The 13,114-nt window shown below is 41.2% G+C and overlaps 1 pseudogene; it reads left to right on the forward strand.

The window, feature by feature from the left end:
- The first annotated feature begins 7,649 nt into the window (after window positions 1-7,649).
- On the forward strand, window positions 7,650-9,154 carry LOC119535215 (annotated as a pseudogene).
- The last annotated feature ends 3,960 nt before the right edge of the window (window positions 9,155-13,114 follow it).

Below are 13,114 nucleotides of genomic sequence, written 5' to 3' on the forward strand. Positions count from 1 at the left end.
TTGTGTGATTGGACTTGGCCTCTCTTCCCATCTCTGGCGGTTCCAGGAGACATGCCCCGGCCAGAGGACAACATGTACAGGGAGCAGAGCACAGTTATCCCAGCCATACCAGCAGTGTCATCCTGGGTCACCTGACACCCAGTCAACCTCCAGCAGCCTAGCAGGGCTACCTGGTGAATCACACCCACACAAGAGCAACAGGCACTTATTACTAGAACCCTCTGAAGTCTGTGGTTATTTTTATGCAACATTTTTGGGGAAATAGATTACTGACTCAGAAACAATAGGCTTAATCCAACAAGATTTTTTAAATGCATAATCCTCCACCCAGCAACTATATTTCTAGGAAGCTACAGAAATACAGAAATATACCTGAACCCACAGGCATGTAAAAAGATGTCTACTGAAGCATTACTTGTTATAGAAAAATCATTTAAACATTCTAAATGTCTATTAGTAGGGAATGGTTAAACAAATTAGGCTATGTTTGAATAATGGGATATTATGTAGCTATTCAAAAGAATAAAGTAGATATATATATATTGATATGGAAAAATACTGATAATATCATAATGTAATAGCATGTTGTTTTAAAAAATTATCAATGTAAAAGCACAGAAAACGATCTGGAAGGACATAGAACAAACCAATTCATAATTTCTGGGAAGTAGGGTTTGGGGGAGTGAATCTGTGTGTAGAATTAGCATTTTTACCATGACCCTGCATTCTATTAAATTCTATTAAAACAAATGAGAAAAATAAATACTAATTTTTTAAATTCTAAAAGTAACAATCCTCTCTGTAAAATAAATTCAAACAGTACTAAAATGTGTAAAGTAAAATGCTCCCATTCCTTCCTGCCCATAATTTACTATCCTCACGCAAATCAAAGTTTGTGTTAATGCTTTCAGACTTCCTTTTCCCTTGTGTAGTCACATGCACACAGAAACACACTCACACAGACACACTGCACACAGTTTTTTTACTTTACACAAATGAGGTTATGTTATATATTGTTCCACTTTGCCAAAGCTGTTATGCAAATACCAGAAATGGACTGGCTTTTACAATGGGGGGTTATTAGTTCACAAATTTACAGTTCTGAAGTCATGAAAATGTCTAAATTAAGGCATCAAGAGGTAGATACCTTCTCTGAGGAAAAAGCTAATGGTGTCCAGAACACCTCTGTCAGCTGGGAAGGCACATGGCTGACATCTGCTGGTCCTTTGCTTTCGGGTTGTGTTGCTTTCAGCTTCCAATTCCAGTGGCTTCTCTTTAAGCATCTGCAGGTTCTCATTTAGCTTCTCTGGGACAAACTCTGGGCTTCATCTCTTAGCTTAGCATCTTCAAACATCTGGGTCTGTGTCGGCTCTCTTAAGGACTCCAGTAAACTAATTAAGACCCACCTTGAATGGGCGGGGCCACATCTCTTTGGAAGTAATTTAATCAAAAGGTCCCAGCCACAACTGGGTGGGTCACATCTCCATGAGAACAACCCAATCAAAATATCCCATCTCCAATAGGTCTGTCCCCACAAGAGTGGATTAAAAGAACATAATTTTTCCTGGGGTACACAACAGTCTCCAACTGGCACATATATTATCCTGCCCGTTTGTTTTTACTTCATAGAATATCATAGATATTTTCTTGTTGTCTCAGGCTAGATGTCATTTTAAATTATTTTCTTAACAAGTCCCTAGCAGGACCTCAGTGTCATAAATGTCACCTCCTTATAGACATAGACACTTTCTCAGCTACTTTATCTTAAGTAGTTCTCCACCCTCACATGGTGACTCTTCATCTTTTCATACTGCTCTATTTTGCACTGCCATTCTCATCACAACCTCCTTGCTTCTTAACTGTGGGTACATCCCCTCCACAAGGGCAGAGATTTTGTCATGTTCACTCCTCCATCTCCAGAATGTAGAATTGTGCCTGGTACACAATAGACCCCCCAAAAATATTTGTGGACTGTTGACTGAACGAACAAAATGCTGCTTATCACAAGTATCTCAAAATGACTCTGTGGTATTTATTATTTATAAATCAAACAATCCAAATGATAATGCCAGTTGTGTGCTTATTGGCAAAATTAAAACCCTGATGTATTTCAGGATTTTAAAAAGTAACTTTTAAAAAGCTTAATTAAAAATTATTACTTTAAAACATATGGTTCACATACATCTCATTTAGGTTCTGGACTATACAATTCAAATCTTATTTTAGAAGGATTCATTATACATTCTCTTTCCCTTCAGCACCCCTGAATGCTTCCTTTTGTTGATCTGTGGATACTGAAAGAAAGTGACATTGGTGACCTAAAATCTGGGGATCTTTGTTCTATTCTGGGTTTGGGTGTTGATCGGTCTTCAATTTTAGGGAAATTGCTGTGTTTCCATTTTAAACTCTGTTTAATGAAGGATAATATCAATTTTTGCTAAAGTACTCTGCAGTCCTCAGAAGAAAGTCAAAGCTACCCCTAGCTTTGAGAAGCATCACCAGAGCACCACTGGAGACCCTCATGGAAGCCCCCAGCTTCCTGGGTTCTCCTCTTCCCCTTCTCCTGAGGCCCCTGCCATCTGCTCCCAGCCTCATTGAGGTCTCTTAAGATCCCACCCCCCACCCCCGCCTCCTGGGGCTTGCTTTCTCTTGCACACTTTGTCTCTTTCTCCCTCTGTTCTAGTTTGCTAACACTGCCGGAAGGCAAAACACCAGAAATGGATCAGCTTTTATAAAGGGAGTTTATTTAATAACAAAGTTACAGTCTTAAGGCCATAAAGTGTCCAAGGTAACGCATCAACAATTGGGTACCTTCACTGGAGTATGGCCAATGGCGTCCAGAAAACCTCTGTTAGCTGGGAAGGCACGTGGCCGGCGTCTGCTCCAAAGTTCTGGTTTCAAAATGGCTTTCTCCCAGGATGTTCCTCTCTAGGCTGCAGTTCATCAAAAATGTCACTCTTAGTTGCTCTTGGGTTATTTGTCCTCTCTTAGCTTCTCTGGAGCAAGAGTCTGGTTTCAACAACTATCTTCAGACTGTCTCTCATCTGCAGCTCCTGGGCTATCTTCAAAGTGTCCCTCTTGGCTGTAGCAGCTTGCTCCTTCTGTCTGATCTTATATAGTGTGCCAGTAATTTAATTCAGACCCACCCTGAATGGGCGGGGCCAACACCTCCATGGAAATTATCCAATCAGTGTCATCACCCACAGTTGGGTGGGGCGCATCTCCATGGAAACACCCAAAGAATTACAATCTAATTAACACTGATAGGTCTGCCCACACAAGATTATATCAAAGTTTGTTTTGTATGACTGCGTGGTATGTGAATATATCTCAATAAAATGAAGATTTAAAAAAAAAAGTTACATCAAAGATAATGGTGTTTGGGGGGACATAATACATTCAAACTGGCACACCCTCCATCTGTGTCCTATCTTCCATCTTCAACTCTTTTACTCTCAGTCTTTGCCTATTTCTCCCTCTATATCCCTCTTTACATGTTACTGACAGGAAAATTAGTCCCCATAAAGACTCTGCCTTTAGGTGTTCTAGGGTAGAGCCTGGTAAGCCTGGGAGACCCAGTTTGTTATGTGTATTATTGAGCCATCCAATGTTACTCTCCAAATATTTTCAGATACAAATAGTACACATTATCCACGCTGGCTATTCTCTGCTTGCCTTATCGAAAGCCACTTTCAACCCTTCTCTGCACTGCCCAGTGCTCTGACCCCTTTCCAGAGTGAACTACACCCGCCAGCTCCTTTGCCTTCTGTTTCTGGTTTGGACTCAGTCAGTGGAGAGCACTGGCAGGAGATCAGCTGAGTCAGGAAAGCGAGGGAAGGGCACTCATTCTCTCGTCAGGGCCATGTTTCTTGGCAGTGCCTGTGTCAGTCTACTGAAGACACAGCTCTTGCACGGGGAGCCCTCTCTGAAAGCCACAGCTCTCTCTGGCTCCTTCTTCCTTCCTCTGCAGGTTTGAGACGACTCAGGATCCCTTGACATTGCCCCCAGGGGTTTCACTACTCCCGTGTGTTTCTCTCAGCCCTGCCCGCACCTTTGTGAATCATCCCTCCAGTAAACTCTCCCCCATTATCCCGTCTGAAGACCGTCTGTTTCTTACCAGCACCCTGATAACTAAACCACTTCTAAATGGAAGGTGAATTAAACTGCACTAGGCATATCCATGGTACATCCATTGAAGACACTGGGATTTGCTTGTGGAAGGTTTTTTGGAGGGGGCTCTCAGAACGATAGCTGTAAGGGAGGGAGGGAAGTCAGATTAGGGAGGGGGAGATGTTGAACTGTGATGCAAGTGCAAAAGAAGCCTCCACTGCTCTTAAGAGGAGCCCTGCAGCTGGGATAGGTCTTCAGAGTTGTCCAGCCTTGCATCAGGGGGGCTGGACCCTAATAGCCCTGCTCCTTGGGCACAGGGGCTGCCCGGCTCTCTGGGGCTCAGCCGAGAGCCATCAGCATCCAACAGTCCCAGCAGCTGGGGAAATAAGGGGATCTGAGCACTGTGTCATGTCACACAGCAGACAGCATGTACGTCACACACTGGCCACGTGACAGCCTAATTTTGGAGGACTGGTTGCTGTGGTTGGGCTCAATAACCTAAAGTGCCATTTATAATATTATTCCTATGAGCAAATGCATATTCCAACTTATTAGGGAACTCTGGGATGCAGTTCATTTGCAAGTTAGTAACTGATTGCATTGTTACCTTGACAGATATAGAAGATAATCTTCTAAATATTATACCCACCCACAAGTTTTGCCTATGTTAAGAAACACTCTCACTGTGCCTGTTTTGTTCTCAGCTCTGACAATACAGGCTGACTTGAATATTACTGATGATACACCAAGCCTGAAGTAATGGTCAGGATTCCACCAGATAAAAGCCTCAAAATTGTCTGAAAACAGCCAATTTTTTTTTTTTTTGAAAGAGAAGAAGGATCATCACCACTTGGGCTAAAAAACACCAGTCCAGTCTCCAAGCCCTGGAGCACTTCAGGGCTTGGAGACTGTGCTATTGGAAACTGTGCTATTATTTCACAGTTACTGAATGACAACAGCAGGATAAGCTGTGCACAGATCTAGGACTGGAACAATTCTGCCCAGCAAATTCATAATCCAATATAAATTATTTACTTATTACTCATCTCTCTTGCCCCAGGACAAACGTCTGTTCTTTCTTTTAAAAAGGTGATTAATTTTTTTCCCATGTGGATTTAAAGTCTGGTATTTCATAATTGACTTGATATATCAGATTCTTGGAGGCTCTCGCTTCCTCTGCCATATCTACGTGGCGGCTTCTCACAGAGGAAACAAGAATATTTAACCAGCTGTTTGTGTCAGATGTCGGCAGCCCAGCAGCAGTTTGGGAGTCCATTTATTAGCTGTGCCCAGAGCCACAGAGGACATTTCTAGGAATGGGGGGAAATCCATCCCATTAACCAGAATTGGGATGTGACTGGAAGAGTTAGGTGAGGAGTTCAGAGAGGATTTCTATCACTTGGCCTGAATCTGAGCTTGTGCATCCTTCAAAAAGAAAATATTTCTGTTTTCCTTCCTTTCCTTGAGTATTCCTTCCAGGATTCCCACCTCTGTGACACTGTTCAGTTGAACAATTGAAAAACAATTGAAACAGAAAAGGTATTATTGAAGTAACTTCCTGTGTCATTTTATTTCAACTCAGCTCACATCAGGAACAAACAGTCAAATCAGGATTTTGTTTGTTTTTACTCTGGCAGTTTGATAATGATAGGATAACTTTGCTCATCTGATTTAACCAATTGACTTCTGTGATTGTTTAACTTTCTTTGCTTCAGGGCCTCTTGCCTTTTTATCTTAACTCTACCATGGGAGTACTTAACTATTCCTTTACTTGGAGGTCTTGGTGGAGCAGTATCACATTCTCATCTCTTTTCCTTCCATTTCTCCACTGTATCTGTGTCCCCACACCCAGAAAGCCACCCTCCCCCTCACACGTTAGGATACCTTACCTTTTTCACCAGCCTCAGAAAACAAAGGGCAGGTAACTGCTTCCAGAGTGTGTTACAATCAGTTTACTTCAACTCAGGATTACCGAGCATGTGCTTCGTGCCTGACTCAGGGGATTCAGAATGAATGATGTGCCCCCTGTTCTCCAGGAGCTCCAATCCCTTGTGGAATCCTGGTAAACTAGTACAGTGTCACAAGGTGATCAGTGCAATTACAAAATACAGACAGCACAGGATGCAGAAGTAGCCCAGAGCAGCGTGGACATGTGCATACCTGTGTGGGATGGGGAGGGATGTAAGATAAGATGTCACAGTGGTGGTGACAATTAAGCTGGTTTGGGAAGGACGAGGCAGAAAACGTGTCTAAATGCACTCTGGAGGGGAGGAGTTGGGAAGACAACTTTTACTTGTCAGTTGTCTTCTTTAACTACCTGGAACACCTACTGAATCCACCTTTAATTCAGAAGTGCTATAGAACTATTTTTTATGAATACTGATCATTGGGTAAGAAGATCATAGAGAAAGAAGTTATTTGTAGTAGTCACCATACTCACACCACACACATCCCACTTAAGGCGGTGGCAAAGAGAACTAGCTTAGAAATGTAAGTTAAGAGAGAACCACAGGGAAATTATCTGTCCTGTTAAATAAGACCTGTCAGTGCAGCAGCCCAGAGTGTGAGGAAGGTGGGTATAGTAATCCCACAGTCAACTGGGAGGATGAGATCTCAGTGGGCTAACGGGCTGGCAGCTCTGGGGGACTGTCCAGTTTCTAACCACACAAAACTGCGTGGTTAAAAGCTTCCAGAAAACGATCTCAAGATCGGGCAGCTCCAAGATAACTTCTACTGGGAAGTTCTACAAGAAGTGGCACTTTCCAATTCACCTACTTAATGACTTGCATGGGACTCTATTCCTCTCCAAAACCAAAAGTCCATCACCAAATAGCCATTTGTCTTGATGGTAGAAGTCCTAGAATCCAGCACAATTGGAATAAGCAGGCAGCTAAAGTTGAAAATCATAATGCACATCACATAAAGTTTACAATTTCTATTTCTTTAAATAATAACTTAAAGCACTGGCAAAGATAGATCTGAAGGCAGAGTCCCCAATCTCTCACCATTGTCTAGTCCAGGACTTGGCAGGTTTTTTGTTTTGTTTTGTTTTCTGTAAAAGGCCAGATAGTAAATATTTTCGGCTTTGCGGGCCTTAGTATCTCTGACTGCAACTACTCAATTCTGCCTTTGCAGTGTAAAAACAGCCATAGATGATACATAAATCAAAGGCATGATTTTTTGTGTTCCAACAAAACTTTATTTACAAAAATAGGTAGTGGCAGCGCCAGGGTCCTAGGGGTGCGCTCCGGTCCACCCCCCTGACTCCGGCCGCCCGCCTGCGGGAGGAGCGGGGCGGCGGGAGCAGGAGGAGGGGGAGTTGCGGGAGAGGAGGGAGGAGCTGCCCGAGAGGAGGGCGGGGCGGGGCAGTCGCACAGGCGCTGGGCGAGAAGGCCCAGCTGCTCCAGCTGCTGGAAAATGGCTCAGAAGGTTAAATGAAGCTGGAAAAATATATAGATGCAGCATTGCAGCCTCTCCACATGTTTGGGGATAACAGTCCACAGAGAAATTGATCCCCCTGGATTAGGTAACCAGTCATAATGAAGAAAATTAGTCTTAAAACCATCTGAAAATCTTGTAACGTGAATAAAAGTAAAGACTGCTAGCCAGTGGTTCTGGAAAAGACGATTCCTTGTTTGGTGGCTGATATGATGAAGACATGGCCAACTATGGTATCAACAATGAAGATGAAAGAGTGGGAAAAACAGATCAAAAGGTAAAAGCCTCATGGGTAGATTACATAAGGCGACTTTCTGTGACCCAGAAGCAGGAAGGTAAGGGCAGTGCCTCCTGGGGGCTCTGTGGATGAGGACACCTCTTCCCTGGGCTCCAGTTGTCTTTAAAGACGTGAGAGCCCAAAGGCCCATCTGGTCAACTTTCCTCCACAGTCATCACTGCAGTCCTTCCTTGTGGCCTCTTTGGCTGACAAAATGGACGTGAGGGTCAAAGCCTTGACTCGTTCTTCCAATCCCAGTCCCAGCGTGAGTGGTGATGGGAAGGATTTCCACGCTCTTCAGTCTGAAGTCGTGTGTCAAGAACAGAGTCTGTCCTAAGTAAGGAGTTCAGAATCTCACAGTGGAGGCTTTTGTCTTCATGGTGATGGACATGTGCCTGTAGTTATTGGACTTATGCCTCCCGCTCACAGTCAGGGTCCTGTGCCTTTAGATGAGGGAATGTGTCCTTTCAAGGATCTCGTGGTTAGTGTCTAGACAGTTCTGCCATGGAAGTTTCTACAGTTCCCTCTCACTTGGAAAGGAATTCTTTCCCTGAAGATGAGAGTCAGGTAGACCAGGGCCTGGTCGCTGCCCCATATATCTTTGTGGACCAGCCAGTGAGTGGCTCGTTGGTTGGCACCACAGGTCTCTTGTTGCAGAGCGAGCATGAGTCATGATGACGTCCCTCTGCTCTCACCATTGCTCCCTCCAGTGCCAAATAATCAAATCCAAAGGAAGTTCAGTGGGCTCACTGGCATGGATTTGAATTTTGATCCTAATTCTGCTCTTGGGGTTGCAAGAGTTTAGGACTCTGTGTAAGATAGTAGTCCTATAGTTGTGACAATCCTTACAGAGGAGCTGAAAAAACTTGCAAAACAAAAGTGGTCCTGGGGACCAATCACATGCTGGAAGGCAGCAGGGAAGCTAGCAAATGTGCCAGATGGTTCAGGATAGTTCTGGTGACCATTTTCTTTTAAGTTTGAGCTTTCACTGGCATGGCAAAACACTTCACACTAAAATACGACACTCAAATGGTAGGGTTAGCTTTCATGAACAACCAGATGTGGAAGGACATACTTTTATAGTTGATCTAATTGAGCATTCAATCAGGGACTCTGAAAATGGAGCTTTTTGTTATTCAAGGTGTCAGTTGCCTGGATCTGCCACTTAATCCTGTCAGACTGACCAATCCGGTTTCACAGTTCATGCAGGGGTGTTCTTTGCAGTACCTGTTTCGTTTTGTTATATGTCAGTATAACAGAATAGACTTAATTCAAAAACAGCCTTTGCCAAACAAAATGAAGGCTTATTTACAGGAGAAGCATGACTGAACAATTGTGAGAACGCTGCATCTTGCACTTTGGGAACAAGTAAAAGAGATTGAAATACAGGTTACAAACTTTCATTGCTGTCAAAATCTTTTGCTGCCATAACCATTTCAGTTTTATGTGTAAAATAGTAATTTGTTTAGGGGTGAGAAAGTGTCAGCAAGGTATCTTGGGTTTATTTGGGTTCTTAAAAAAAGGAAGTCTTGAGGCTTCAGAAGTGTGAATTATCTTTTATCAATGTGTGAAATAATCACAATATGAATTATCAGATTCTCCCTTAATCCCCCCAAGTCCTTTGCTGCTATCCGCTATGATATTTATGCATTACAGGCACATTTCATGTGTATCCAACCCTGAGTAAAGTTGAATGAAACTTAATAGAATGAAAATTATGTCTCATTAAATGGCCCATTTTCAAAAGATAGTGTTGAAGAAACATACCCACATGATAAAACACAGAACTTACATACACACTGAAAGTGATTTTTACTCTCATACATTAGAAAGATTTATTTAGAATTATGAATTGATAATTTTGGGAAAAGAGAAGCAGATCGGCAACATACTTTTACAACACATCCTTTTCTAACTTATTTTTAAGGCTCTGCTAAATTTTTGTTTGTCAAAAGTTATATTTCTCTGTTGCCTTCATTTTTTGTCTTGTGGTTTGTCTATTTCTTTTAATGGCCTTATGTTAAAAAAAATCTTAAAGAAATGTATACCACCAATTTAGAAGTTGTTGCCTTTTTTGTCATTAAACTCTGGAACAAATTGGCATACCATATGAAGACTTATGAAAATAGAACTTTTAAAGAAATATTACATGATCCTAGTTTCCTGTGATACCAATTTTTTTGTTATCTATACTTTCACTTTTTGTAAGCTATTTTATCTGTGATTTCTTTAGGTTAGCCTACATTTTATTGGGTAAAACTTGATTGTGCAGCTAATTTTCATAAGTGGACTGGATTCTCTTGCAACGTTAAAGTTAAGTTTTTTTCCTCACATGCATAATCCATGTTTTTAATGTTTCCTGTATATAAAGTTTTGCATTGATTTGGATAAAAAGAAAACATTGTTTGAAGTTGGATTTATATTTTTCTTTTATATAGTCACTATTAAAATGTGCTACATTGGAAATAAAGAGAGAGAGGGAAAAAATAGATCTGACAACTAAAAACCAAAGGATAAGATGGCTGATTTGAGAACTGCCTTCACAGTAATAACATTGAATGTGAATGGATTAAACTCCCCAATTAAAAGATATAGATTGGCAGAATGGATTTAAAAATATGAACCATCAGTACGCTGTTTGCAAGAGATTCATCTTAGACCCAGTGACATAAAGAGATTGAAAGTGAAAGGATGGGAAAAAAATATCCAAGGCAAGCTACACCCAAAAGAAAGCAGGGGTAGCAATACTAATTTCAGGTAAAATAGACTTTAAATGCAAAGATGTCATAAGAGACAAAGAAGAACACTATATACTAATAAAAGGGACAGGTCACTAAGAGGAAATAATCATAAATGTTTATGCACCCAATCAAAGTGCTCCAAAGTAAATGAGACAAACACTGGCAAAACTGAAGGAAGCAATAGACATTTCTACAATAATCATGGGAGACTTCAATATGCCACTCTCTTCTATAGATAGAACTACCAGAAAGATGACCAATAAAGAAATTGAGAACTAAACAATGTGATAAATGAACTAGACTTAACAGGCATATATAGAACATTACACCCCAAATTACCATGGGATATACATTCTTCTCTAGTGCTCATGGAACATTCTCCAGGATAGATCATATGCTGGGGCATAAAACATGCCTCAATAAATTTTTTTAAAAATTGCAGTTATTCAAAGTACATTATCTGACCACAATGGAATGCAACTAGTAGTCAATAACCGTCAAAGAACCAGAACATTCACAAGTATGTAGAGGTTAAACAACACACTCCTAAACAATTAGTGGGACAAAGAAGAAATTGCAAGAGAAATTGCTAAACATCTAGAGATGAATAAAAATGAGAACACATATATTCTGGGTTGCTAAAGCTGTTGTTATGCAAAATACCAGAAATGGATTGGTTTTATAAAGAGGATTTTTTAGGTTACAAATTTACTGTCCCAAGGCCATAAAAGTGTCCAAACTAAGGCATCAACAAGAGGATATCTTCACTGAAGAATGGCCAGTGGCAGCTAGAACACCACTGTCAGCTGGGAAGGCACATGGCTGGTGTCTGCTGATTCTTTGCTCCTAGGATGTGTTTCAAAATGGCTTTCTCCAAAATGTCTCTGGGCTCCTCTCTCTCAGCTCCTGTGCATCCTTGATTTTTTCTCTCAAGGTGTTTCTCTTTAAGCATCTGGAGGTCCTCTCTTAGGTTCTCTGGGGCAAACTCTGGGCTTCATCTCTTAGCTTAGCATCTCCAAATGTCTTTCTGTAATCATCTCCCAGTATCTCTAACAACCCTGTTGGCTCCTGTTCTTGTTAAAGGACTCCAGTGATCTAATTAAGACCCACCCAGAATGGGCAGGGCCACACTTCCATGGAAATATCTACTCAAAATGTCTCACCTACAGTTGGGTGAGTCACATCTCCATGGAAACAACCTAATCACAAGTCATACCTAATCAAGACTTATAAGTCTGGCCCCACAAGATTGCATTAAAGAACATGGCTTTTCTGAGGGGCATAATATATCCAAACTATCACAACAACATATCAAAACCTATGGGATGTAGTGAAGGCAGTGGTGAGGGGAAAATTTAGAGCTCTAAATGCATACATTAAAAAGAAAGAAAGAGCTAAAATTGAAGAACTAACAGAACAACTGAAGAAGCTAGAGCATGACCAGCAAACTAACCCTAAAGCAAGTAGAAGAAAAGAAATAACAAGGATTAAAGCAGACATCAATGATATGGAGAACAAAAAACAATGGAGAGAATAAATAAAACCAAAAGTTGGTTCTTTGAGAAGAACAACAAGATTGACAAACCCTTAGATAGACTGACAAAGTCAAAAAGAAAGACAACCAAATAAACAAAATCATAAATGAGAGTGGGGGAAGTAATGTTTAGGTTCATGTGTCAACTTGGCCACATGGTGGTGCCCAGGTGTCTGGTCACGTAGGTACATTTATAGCTGGTTAGTAAACCAGAAGGCTGGTTTATTAAATCATCAGTCAATTGACTGCATCTGTGGTTGATTATATCTTTGAAGGACATGTCTTCCGCAATGAGAGAATTCAATCAGCTGGATTTAATCCAATCAGTTGAAGACTTTTGAGAGAGAAGAGAGAGAACTTTCACTTCTACTTCAGCCAACCAGCCTCTCTTGGGGAGTTCATTGAAGACCTTCATCAGAGTTGTCAGTTTGCTGCCTGCCCTGCAGAATTTGGACTCATGCATCCTTCCCTACAGAACTTGGATTTGTGTATCCCCATAGTTGTGTTGAGACATTGTTATAAAATCTCATATTTACAGATATCTCCTGTTGGTTCTGTTTCCCTAGAGAACCCTAACTAATACAGGGGACATTACTGTGGATCCTGAAAAAAAATTTTTAAAATCATAAGAGGATACAATGAACAATTATACATCAACAAACTAGACAATTTAGAAGAAATGGATAATTTCCTGGAAACACATGAATAGCCTAGACTGACCTGAAAAGAAATAGCAGACCTCAACAAACCAATCACAAGTAAAGAGATCCAATGAGTCATCAAAAAGCTTCCTAAAGAGGTGGGGAAAGATGGCAGCACAGGGAGCTGGAAATTTAGCCCTCTGGAACAAGTAGCATAGAACAACCAATAAATAGTCTGGAAGAGCTGTTAGGGGATATTTGTGACCAAACACTCATCGTACACCAGCCTGGAATGGGTGGAATGGCTGAGATTTCAATGTAAGAACTGTAAGTAAAACTTCCCAAACTGCAGAGCTGGCACCCCTTCCCCACT

This window comes from Choloepus didactylus, chromosome 5, assembly GCF_015220235.1.
Source record: "Choloepus didactylus isolate mChoDid1 chromosome 5, mChoDid1.pri, whole genome shotgun sequence".
Taxonomy (NCBI): domain Eukaryota; kingdom Metazoa; phylum Chordata; class Mammalia; order Pilosa; family Megalonychidae; genus Choloepus; species Choloepus didactylus.